Source organism: Moschus berezovskii, chromosome 1 (assembly GCF_049115385.1).
Source record: "Moschus berezovskii isolate FMDL1 chromosome 1, NW_MosBer_1.0, whole genome shotgun sequence".
Lineage (NCBI taxonomy): Eukaryota > Metazoa > Chordata > Mammalia > Artiodactyla > Moschidae > Moschus > Moschus berezovskii.
The window spans coordinates 80,979,695-80,991,780 of record NC_142460.1 but is presented as its reverse complement, the minus strand read 5'-3'; the positions used below and the strand labels follow the sequence as shown (position 1 = coordinate 80,991,780).

General features: G+C 35.3%; 1 protein-coding gene across 15 annotated transcripts in view; it reads left to right on the top strand.

Moving 5' to 3' along the window:
• Positions 1-12,086, top strand: part of ZBTB20 (zinc finger and BTB domain containing 20) — an 891,891-nt gene that overhangs the window by 56,301 nt on the left and 823,504 nt on the right. Inside the window, exon 1 of one of the 15 annotated variants that reach the window (XM_055429445.2) lies at positions 4,276-4,295. The exons of the other annotated variants lie outside the window; for them this stretch is intronic. The gene's annotated coding sequence lies outside the window, so the exon portion shown is untranslated. Of the gene's footprint in view, positions 1-4,275; positions 4,296-12,086 lie in introns of those variants that run through there. 15 annotated transcript variants of the gene reach the window in all.

The window sequence follows — 12,086 nt, the reverse complement described above, 5'->3', positions numbered from 1 at the left end:
GTACAACCTTTAGGACATATTGGATGTGGGATGAGAAAGAGCAAGAATCAAGGAAAAACTTGGGGGTAAGGGAGTTGGCTAATTGATTTTGGCTAATTAGCCTTTCTTCTAAACTTTATATGTAAAATAAATTATAATAAATAACAAGATGAACCTATGATTTGGTATAGAACTATGGACTACCTGCAATTTAGAAACTTATGTAATGTTCAAAATTTATATATAACACTCGAGTGTTATATTAAATGAGTGTGCAGTTTTAAATTTCAGATTTTTTGCATGGAATTTATATATAGAGTTTTTAGTATTTGTATTACCTTAAACAAGAAACTGTATAACTTTGGCGAGTTGCTTAGGCTTGTTAAGCTTGGTTTTCTTATTTGCAGAAAGGTGATAATAAATGTTACCCTTCTTATCTACCCCACAGGGTAATTGTGAAGATTAAATGACAGTGTATATGGAATTTCTTTATAAATAGTAAAGCACTATACCAATTTAAGAACAGGTTTTTTTACTGCTCTAATTAAAGAAAGAATGGATAATTATAAACCTAAACCAAAGCAAAACACACAAATTTACAAAACACTGGAATTCCAGGCATTTCTTAGTTGGAGTGCTTCTCAGTGGTATGGGCTTTCTGGTGATGACAAGATATGTTTAGCCAATTTTCTAAGTTTTTATTTAAAAACCTGTAAAAATAATGACAACAGCAATAATGACAATTTTGATGAGCTTAAAATTGGTGTTTTTTAAAGATGTTTAGATAAATGTTTTATGCATCATTTATAAGTTCATTTTTTTATTGAAGTATAGTTGATTTTAGATACTGTTTTAGTTTCAGGTATAAAACATAGTGATTCAGTATTTTCATAGATTATACTCCATTTAATGTTATTACAAAACAATGATTATATTTCTCCGCGCTGTACAATATTGTTTCTGTTTAGTCGTTAAGTTGTGTCAGACTCTTTTGTAACCACATGGACTGTAGCCCAGGAGGCTGCTCTATCTATAGGATTTCCCAGGCAAGAATACTGGAGTATTCTGGAACACTGGAATATTTCCAGAATACTGGAAATGTTGCCATTTCCTTCTCCAGGGGATCTTTCCAACCCAGGGATCAAACCCACGTTTCCCTGCATTGGCAATTGGCAGGAGGATTCTTTTTTTTTTAACACCAAAGCCATTTTGTATTGGGGTATAGCTGATTCATAATGTGGTAGTTTCAAGTGAATAGTGAAGAGACTCAGCCATACATATACACGTATCCATTCTGGCAGAAGGATTCTTTACCCCTGAGCCACCAAGGAAGTCCTGCTGTACAATATGTCTTTTGGTAAATTCATTTTTGAGAGTGATGTTTCTTGAAAAGTAAAAATTTTAAATAACCAGATATGATGAAAAAATTTTATCGACCTTTTCGGTATTGTATTATTGGACTCTAGTCCAGTAGTACTTAAACTTTAGTGTGCTTAAGAATTATTGTGGGTATTTATTACAATTAAGGTTTCTGAACTCTCTCCCTCCTAGGATTCCATTATGGGTTTCAGCTGGTCCACACATGTTAGAAAATGTTTTGCAATTGCACATCATAATCAGCTAGGGGATTTTTAAATGCACAGATTTCTAGGTTCTACTCCCAGATATCCTAGATCAGAATCTTTAGACTGATATTCAGGCATCTGTATTTTACAAAAACTGCATCGTAGATTCTAATAATATTGGAAGTTTTGAGATTCACTGCCCTTGTGTTTAGGGTATATATATATATATATTTTTTTAATTTATTTTATTGGAGGCAAACTACCTTACATTAATATAATGGTTGGTTTTGCCATACATTGACACAAATCTGCCCCGGGTGTACATGTGTTCCCTTTCTTGAACCCCCCTCCCACTTCCCTCTTCCCCATATCCTCCCTCCAGGTCATCCCCGTGCACCATCCCCAAGCATCCTGTATCAGGCGTCGAACCTGGACTGGTCACATATGATAATATACATGCTACAATGCCATTCTCCCCAGTCATCCCACCTTCACCCTCTCCCACAGAGTCCCAAAGACTGTTCTATATACCTATGTCTCTTTTGCAGTCTCGTATACAGGGTTAAGGTTACCATCTTTCTAAATTCCATATATATGCATTAGTATACTGTATTGATGTTTTTCTTTCTGGCTTACTTCACTCTGTATAATAGGCTCTGATTTCATCCACCTCATTAAAACTGACTCAAATGCATTCTTTTTGATGGCTGAAAAATACTCCATTGTGTATATATGAGGGATGTTGAGCATTTTTTCATGTGTTTGTTAGCCATCTTTATGTCTTCTTTGGAGAAATGTCTGTTTAGATCTTTGGCCCATTTTTTGATTGGGTCACATTTTTCTGGAATTGAGCTGCAGGAGCTGCTTGTATATTTTGGAGATTAATCCTTTATCAGTTGCTTCATTTGCTATTATTTTCTCCCATTCTGAAGGCTGTCTTTTCACCTTGCTTATAGTATCAAACTCTTCCAGAAAATTGCTGAGGAAGGAAAACTTCCAAACTCATTCTATGAGGCCACCATCACCCTAATCCCAAAACCTGGTAAAGATACCACAAAAAAAGAAAACTACAGGCCAATATCACTGATGAACATAGATGCAAAAATCCTTAACAAAATTCTAGCGATCAGAATCCAACAACACAGTAAGAAGATCATACATCATGACCAAGTGGGCTTTATCCCAGGAATGCAAGGATTCTTCAATATCTGCAAATCAATCAACGTAATACACCACATTAACAAATTGAAAGATAAAAATCATATGATTATCTCAATAGATGCAGAGAAAGCCTTTGACAAAATACAACATCCATTTATGATAAAAACCCTCCAGAAAGTGGGAATAGAAGGGACATATCTCAACATAATAAAAGCTATATATGACAAACCCACAGCAAACATTATCCTCAATGGTGAAAAACTGAAAGCATTTCCCGTAAAGTCAGGAACAAGACAAGGGTGCCCACTCTCACCACTACTATTCAACATAGTTCTGGAAGTTTTGGCCACAGCAATCAGAGCAGAAAAAGACATAAAAGGAATACAAATTGGAAAAGAAGAAGTAAAACTTTCACTGTTCGCTGATGACATGATCCTCTACACAGAAAATCCTAAAGACTCTACCAGAAAACTACTAGAGCTAATCAATGAATACAGTAAAGTTGCAGGATATAAAATCAACACACAGAAATCCCTTGCATTCCTATACACTAATAATGAGAAAATAGAAAGAGAAATTAACGAAACTATTCCATTCACTGTTGCAACGAAAAGAATAAAATACTTAGGGTATATTTTTAAAATATGCTTATTGTTGCGTCTGAATTCATTCTCATTGTTTACATTATTCCTTCACTAAGCATAATCTCAATTTAAATAGAAGGGTAAGTTGGTACTGTTATGTAAGAAAAGTTTAGTCTTGAAAAACAGCAATTACTACTCTTGCCCCAGAATACCAAAATTAAGGAAAAACAGAAGTTCCTCAGCACTTTTCACATAAATTTCTTAATTTAATCTTCACAACTCTGTTGTATACTTTGATTTTCACTTTATGTTATAGGCAACAACCTTGAAGCTCATAAAATGCAAAGTTCACATACCTGTTAAGTGTCAGTGCCAGGATTCAGAACATCTATATTCTTTATACAGTATCGTAGTATTTTGTCTCTAATCTAATAAATCTTTACTAGGCTTCTATTATGTTAAGTGATGATGTTTAGCTAAGGGCCACAGAGGGCTTTCCTTATGCAGTGTAAGTATTGTTTACACCATGGAAAAGTAATTGAATTTTTTTCTTATTCTTCCATTGAGAAATAATTTTTAACTGTAGGTAGAATTCAAGTTTTCTGAATGGTAAGGAGCTTAACTATAAATAATAATTGTTATTGAGCTACCAAAAAATGTTTTCTACAGGATCACTTTTAACCCCCATGACTTTGCTACAAGGTATCTTTTAACCAGTTTACAGATAAGGAAATTCATGTTTGGAATGGGTAAATGACTTACCCGAATTCTCAAATCTAGTAATCTCGTGGACAGAGGAGCCTGGGATGGTACCATTCATAGGGTTGCAAAGAGTCCGACACAACTGAAGCTATTTAGCACACGTGCATGCACAAGTGGCAGAACCAGGATTGACCTGTGGTTCAGTCTGATTTTGATATCACAGTTAGTGCTCTTAACCCCCAGTACCTGCAATTCTAACTCTGTTTTATAGGTAATCTGCAGAATCAGACTGTCCCACAATTTGGTAAGTATTAGCCACTAAGTGCTTAATTTACACTTTGTGGGAATTAAGTTCTTCTTTCTTTTTTTTTGCAGGGAATAAACCATTTTGCCACACTTAATCAGTCTAGTAATTTTTTTTTAAGTCTTATAAAGTTTAGTATTAATATGCATAAAGCCTTAGGGAGGTCAGTTGACGTGAACTATCTTTTGTTTATATTTTTATTTGAGAGTTGAAACTCTTTGTTGGAACAGACTATTTGAGTAAAAATTTCAATCTTGCCTTGTCGGACCTGCCATCAACACAACAGTTTCATGGCCTCCATAGTCATGCTGTTGGTCTTAAAATAACTGGTTTGCATTTAAAATAAAATAAAAACATTAATAGAATCAATACATCAGTACTTTATAAAATTCAAAAACTGATTCCTGAGCATTCCTGATATCCTTCTTATTATTTTGTTTTAATGCCTTGTGGTATAAAATGACAGCCTATGTATACATATGAATTGCTAAAAATGTTACGTTTGTGAGTTTTTATATATTTAATAATATTTTAAATACTATAGGGTTGTTAACAATTTTGGAACTCCAAAATATGTCTTTTAAGTATGAAAATAAGTATTAAAATATTTATAAATTTGGTATGCATATATTTTGAGGATATTTTTGATTCCTCTGTAATTATGTATGAAAACATATATTTTTAAAGAAGACTCACAAAATCACTAAGCAAGGGATATAGTGTTGTCTCTAGCAGACTTTCAAGTTTATTAGAAAATTAGGTTTTATTTCAACATTTTTCTCTATGGGTGGTCTTTCCCAAACAGCATTCTTTACATTCTGTTGCACAAATGAATGCTACCATGAAGAGAGAAGGGGAGAACATAAAATGAAGACTTCCACCTATACTCCTTTTTCAGATATAGAAATTAAAACATGTATTTTCTTCTAAAGAAAGTCCCATTTAGCAGCAGAGCATAAATTGGAAAATTTGGTCAGTGATTTATTTAGGCTCCACAGGGAAAATCTTGTAGGGTGTTTTTGAATATCCTAAATTTATTTTGATTTGAGACCAGCTTAAAGGGCATGTCTATCTTAAAACAGTTCTCCATTTTCCTGAGAAAAATTCCAGTGGAACTAGTTGTGGGAGGTAGTATCCCAACAATGAATCTTTGGGGCCAAATGAGCACTTTAACACAACTTACTCCATCCATTTCCTTAAACCAAAGACTGACTTGTACACTGGTCTTGTTTAACTTTGACTGCTAATTTTATTTCTCTGCAGAGTCAAAGGAGACAGGGAAAATGGAGGGAAAATAACTATGGCATGTGGGTGAGGTTTTGGCTCAGGGAATACATTTTAAAAGATCCTAGCCAGTGCAGGGATAAAGAAAGCAGTTGGTGTCTGAAATTTACCCCTGATTTAGAGAGTAAGAAATAGAAACCAGTAGATATTAAACAACTTGCCTAAAGTTACATAGTAGTTTCCATTGTTGAGATTGGTCCTAGGAACTAGGTTACTTATTTTAATAAGACACCTGGACAGTCCAGCTTCTCTGTTGATCATGATGCCTTTCTAATAACACTGCTTCTCCTTTTTCCCTCCTTCTCTCTTTTTTTTTTTTTTCTTTTTGCTTGGCTACTGTCTTTTAACATCTAAGAAAATATTTCTTCTTATAATTTCAGGTTTAGAGGCTAGTTGAATAAATATGTTTTGATTATCAAGGCCATTTAGAACTAGCTGAACTGTAAGAACAGTGTGCATCATGTTAAGCCTCTTGCTGCTGTTTTATTGGAGTTATGTAAGAAATGAACCTGGAACCAGAAAAAAATGGCTTTGAATAAAATTGGTCTGAGTTCATGGCATACCTCTAAATATGAAAAATGTGATGCTGTGCTGTGCTTAGTCTCTCAGTCGTGTCCAACTCTTTGAGACCCCATGGACTGTAGCCCACCAGGCTCCTCTGTCCATGGGGATTCTTTAGGCAAGAATACTGGAGTGGGTTGCTGTGCCCTTCTCCTGGCAATCTTCCCAACCCAGGAATCAAATCCAGGTCTTCTGCATTGCAGGCGGATTCTTTACCATCTGAGCTACCAGGGAAGCTCCCAAAATATGATGGACACCTAATAAATTACAAGCTATTATTTCTTTGCTTGTTTTTAGATTTACAAAAAAAGAAATGAGCCAACAGTAAAGAGTCCTCATAATTCTCTCACACCATGATTTCCTCTATTAGTAACATCTTACATTAACATGGTCCATTAGTTAAAGTTAATGAACAGATATTGATAGATTGTTATTACACCAGTCCATTCTAAAGGAGATCAATCCAGGGTGTTCATTGGAAGGACTGATGCTAAAGCTGAAACTCCAATACTTTGGCCACCTCATGTGTCGAGTTGACTCACTGGAAAAGAGTCTGATGCTAGAAAGGATTGGGGGTGGGAGGAGACAGGGACGACAGAGAATGAGATGGCTGGATGGCATCACTGACTCGATGGACATGAGTTTGAGTGAACTCCGGGAGTTGGTGATGGACAGGGAGACCTGGCGTGCTGTGATTCATGGGGTCACAAAGAGTCGGACACGACGAGCGACTGAACTGAACTGAACTGAGTGTTCATAATTTATTCAAATTTTCTTAGTATTTTTAAAAATTAGATTTCTTTAAACAAAACCAGTTCACCTATTTCACCCATCCCTAACCTCTTGCCTCTGGCAATCACCGATGTATTCTCTGTGTCTATGAGCTTAGCCTTAAAATATATATATTTAGATACCACATGTATTTCTCTTTCTCTATCTGGGAATTCCCTGGTAGCTCAGTTGGTAAAGAATCTTACTGCAGTGCAGGAGACCCAGGTTCAATCCCTGGGTTCGGAAGATCCCCTGAAGAAGGAAATGGCAACCCACTCCACTAGTCTTGCCTGGAAAATATGGACAGAGGAGCCTGGTGGGCTACAGTCTGTGGGGTCACAAGAGTTGGACATGACTCAGCGACTGAACCACATCTGACTTACTTCACTTAGCATAACGTTGTGAAGGTCCATCCAAATGGCAAGATTTTATTCTTTTTTTATGGCTAAATAAATAATGTATAGACAGATAGATAGATGAAACAGTTCAGTTCAGTTGCTCAGTCATGCTGATTCTGCAACTCCATGGACTGAAGCCTGCCAGGCTTCTCAGTCCATCACCAACTCCCGGAGTTCACCCAGCCTCATGTCCATTGAGTCGGTGATGCCATCCAACCATCTCATCTGTCACCCCCTTTTCCTACTGCCTTCAACCTTTCCTGGCATCAGAGTCTTTTCCAATGAGCCAGTTCTTTGCATCAGGTGGCTAAAGTACTGGAGCTTCAGCTTCAGCATCAGTCCTTCCAGTGAATATTCAGGACTGATTCCCTTATAATTGACTGGTTGGATCTCCTTGCAGTCCAAGGGACTCTCAGGAATCTTCTCCAACACCACAGTTCAAAAGCATCAATTCGTTGGTGCTCAGCTTTCTTTATGGTCCAACTCTCACATCCATACATGACTACTGGAAAAAACATAGCTTTGACTAGATGGACCTTTGTCGGCAACAGTATGTATAGATCGATAAATAGATAGATATTGATTTGTTTATCCATTCATCCAACAATGGATACTTAGGTTGTTGCCATATCTTGAGTTCTGTAAATAATGCATCAATGAACATTGAGGTACATAAGTTTTTAGAATTAATGTTTTTGTTTTCTTCAGAAAAAAGTCCAGAAGTGGAATTGCTGAATCATATGGTATTTGTAGTTCTGCTTTTTAATTTTGGCATATCTCTCTACTGTTTTTCATAGTGGCTGCTCCATCATGCAGGAGGTTTCCCTTTTTTCCCATATCCTTGCCAATGCATATTTCTAGTTCTTTTGATAATAGCCATTCTAACAAGTGAGGTAATATCTCATTGTGGTTTTAATTTGCATTTCCTTGATGATAAATAATGTAGAGTGTTTTATTGCATAGGTAGTGACTTCTTTGGGAAAATGTCTATCAAGATCTTCTTTGGGAAAATGTCTATCAAGATCTTCTGTGCATTTTTTAAATTGGATTTAATTTTTTGCTATTGAGTTGTATGCATTTTTAAAAATATGTTTTGGATATTAGTCCTTTATCAGGTATATAGGTTACAAATATTTTTTTTTCCCATTCATTAGGTTGCGTTTTCATTTTGTTGATGGTTTCCTTTGTGCCGAAGCCTTTTAGTTTGATGTAGTCCCATTTTGTTTATTTTTGCCTTTGTTGCTTTTACTTTTGGTACAGATTTTAAAAATCATTTCTAAGATCTATATCAAGCGACTAACCTTGTTATCTTGTTTTCTCCTAGGAGTTTAGCTTAAGGTCTCATATTTAAGCCTTTAATTCATTTTGAGTTAAGTGTTATGTATGGTGTAAAGCACCATTCAGTTTCATTTTTTTGTATGTGACTATTTATTTAATTTTCCCAATACCATTATTGAAGAGACTGTCCTTTCCCCATTGTATATGTGTCTGTTTTTGTGCCAATACCATACAATTTTTATGACTATAGCTTCGTAATATAGTTTGAAATCAGGGAGCATGATGGTTCTAGCTTTGTTCTTCTTTCTCAAGATTTTTTTGACTATTCAGGGTATTTCATTGTTCCATAAAAATTTATGAGTTTTTGTTCTATTTCTGTAAAATGTGCCACTGGAATTTTGCTAGGGGTTCCATTGAATCTATGTTTGCTTTGGATAGTACAGATATTTTAACAATATTAATTCTTCCATTTTATGAGCATGAGATATATTTTTATTTGTGTCTTCTTCAATTTATTTATGTCTTGTAGTTTTCAGTAAATAGGTCTTTTTCTTCTTTGGTTAAATGCATTCTATTTTATTGGTTTTAAAGTAATTGTAAATGAGATTGTTTCCTTAATTTTTTCTGATAGTTTATTGTTACTATATGGTCACATAACAATTTTTTTTTTGTATTGATTTTGTGTCCTGCATCTTTACTGAATTCATTTATCAGTTCTAATAGTTTTTTGTAGGAGTCTTTAGGGTTTTTGAACTGTGGTGTTGGAGAAGACTCTTGAGAGTCCCTTGGACTTCAAGGAGATCCAACCAGTCCATTCTAAAGGAGATCAGTCCTAGGTGTTCATTGAAAGGACTGATGTTAAAGCTGAAACTCCAATACTTTGGCCCCCTCATGCAAAGAGTTGACTCACTGGAAAAGACTCTGATGCTGGGAGGGATTAGGGGCAGGAGGAGAAGGGGACGACAGGATGAGATGGCTGGATGGCATCACCTACTTGATGGACATGAGTTTGCGTAAACTCCGGGAGTTGGTGATGGACAGGGAGGCCTGGCGTGCTGTGATTCATGGGGTCGCAAAGAGACACGACTGAGCGACTGAACTGAACTGAACTGAAGTGACTTAGCATGCATGTAAAGAAAGAGCATTGTTTTTTGTTGTTGTTGTTGTTTTGTTTTTTAATCTTGTAATTACTGTTAATCATAGGATTTTGCCAAGTTTTGATACTGTCTTTCCTAAATTGATGTCATTATATGGATTTAGATTGGAAAAGAGGACCACAGTAGAGCTTGAAATCAAACTTCAGTCTTCTGTAAAGGGTTTGTAACTGCCCCAATATCCCTTTTGTTTGGACTCCATGAGAAAATTTCTGCTTAGCCCTAGAATCGGAAGTTTTCAATATGTATTCAGTTTCTTACTGGTATAATAAATATTTATTTTAAAAAATAGGTAAAACAGTTTTGATGTAGAGGTGCCTATTGAGTATTACCCTTTACCTCTTAATACCATTAGTATGATTCCAGTTATCAAGCTCAACTAGAACATGAGTTTTACTTCATTAGGAGCAACTAACTAAACAAGTATGCCCAAGAGCATAGGAATAATGCCATGATATCAGCCATGGTACAAATAGGCCTTAATGCAATAATGGATTCTCTATAATTTTATTGGGAAACATTTGAGAATTATTCAGAACTGAAAAACTCCAGTGAAAGTCAGATACATGTTCTCACCTTGACATATTTGCAGACTTGGTTTCTAAGAATTGCAATTTGAATTAACCGAAGTCCGAAGCACCTACACATTCGATTCAACAAATATGTCCTATCTTCTTGCAAATAGCAGCTCATTTCCTCTTAGGGTCTGATGAGGGTTTTTTTGTTTGTTTGTTTGTTTTTTTTGTCTTAGCAATAGAGTTATTGGCAGCAGTACACACAGACTAATTGTTAGAATATAAGGCTTTGTTAGAAATGGAACATAAGCTTCTGGAAATACTCTTAAATTCTCACCAATTGGTAGGAAATTAAATATGGTTTTTAAAGAAATATATCTTAGAAGGCTTACACTAGAAGTGAAGTGGTTAAAAAAAAACTCTCCACGGGCATTCAGTTATTTTCTACCCAAAAAAGTAATTTTCCTTTTATCTATATCTTTACTGAGCCTTTTAGATGAAAGGGGAAAGTGACAGCCACAGAATGACAGTGACCTAAAAGTATAAAATTATAGTTGGTGGAATTTGGGTAATCTTGAGGACAAATAAAAGCCAGGATATGTCAGTGAGCTAAATGGGAAATGTTATTTTCAAGATGCTGCAAATAAAATGCTAATTAAAATTCCCTAAAAAGTAACCCTTGTTCCTAAGAAATTATTTTGCTTCTGAAGAAATTAAGATTAAAGAGAGACAGAAACTGATATTTATAATTTTTCTTATATTTAGTTATTTAAAAAATATTTTTATTAATTCTTAAATTTGAGCTAAAGGGAGATGGGATTAGATTAATTACCATTTAAATATGCAGTTCTAGGTCTATAGGCATCATTTTGAACCATGATGGGGAGAGCGTAGAAAAAATTCTAGTGTGGAAATTATATTTCATGTAGTGAAACAAAAATTCAAGAAGTTTTCTGTTATAATAAGGTAAAAGTGGTTACCAAAGAAACAAAAGTTTCTTATCACTCTGCCTGAGGCAAATGTGGCATATTAAGATTAAAATGAATTCTCTTCTCCTGAATGCACAGAACTCTTATTAATGTCTGGGAAATTATGCACACACATAGGAAAAGAATAAGATTTTCTGGATACATGTGAATAAGCATCCATTGGGGTATAGGGGCTATCTAATATCTATGGATACTTTATTGCTGAACTGACCCAAAATCAGTTTTTCTCTATTTTACCTTTTACTCGAGTCTGACTTGAAACTGAGTGACTTATTTTCGTCTTGAAAGAGAACTTTCGTTTTGAGAGAGTTAGGTTCCCTGGTGGCCTGAAAGAGTTAACGCAGTTTCCAAGAGTGTCCAACTTACTTCCAGGGAGTAGTGCGTGCATGTGAGAGTCTGGCTCCAGAATATTTGTTCACATCCCAAAACCAATTTGGCACAACTTAAAATGTCTGCTAGGGAGAGGATTCAGAGTGTTGTTAGGCCACGCAATTAGTGCTTTATTTCATGAGCACCAAATCCACCCAATAGTGTTTTGTTTTAAAGAAGAGCTTGAAATTCACAATAACGGGTTTCATTTATCAGAGCCATATGGGACTCACCATCTTTGGATATATTTGTAAGGCTTTCACAAAGAAGACTCCTTAGGCATCTCAAATTTCACGGATTGGAGGGCAATCTGGATGAATATCTTTTTTGGAAGTGATGAACTATCTTTTTCATATGTAGTCTTTAATTTCAGTAATCCTTGGGAAGCTCATAAACACAGGAAAGAGTTAAGTAAACTTCAGTTTACCAGCTTTTATTGGAAAACAAAGACCATAATTCTTAGATCTGGTTC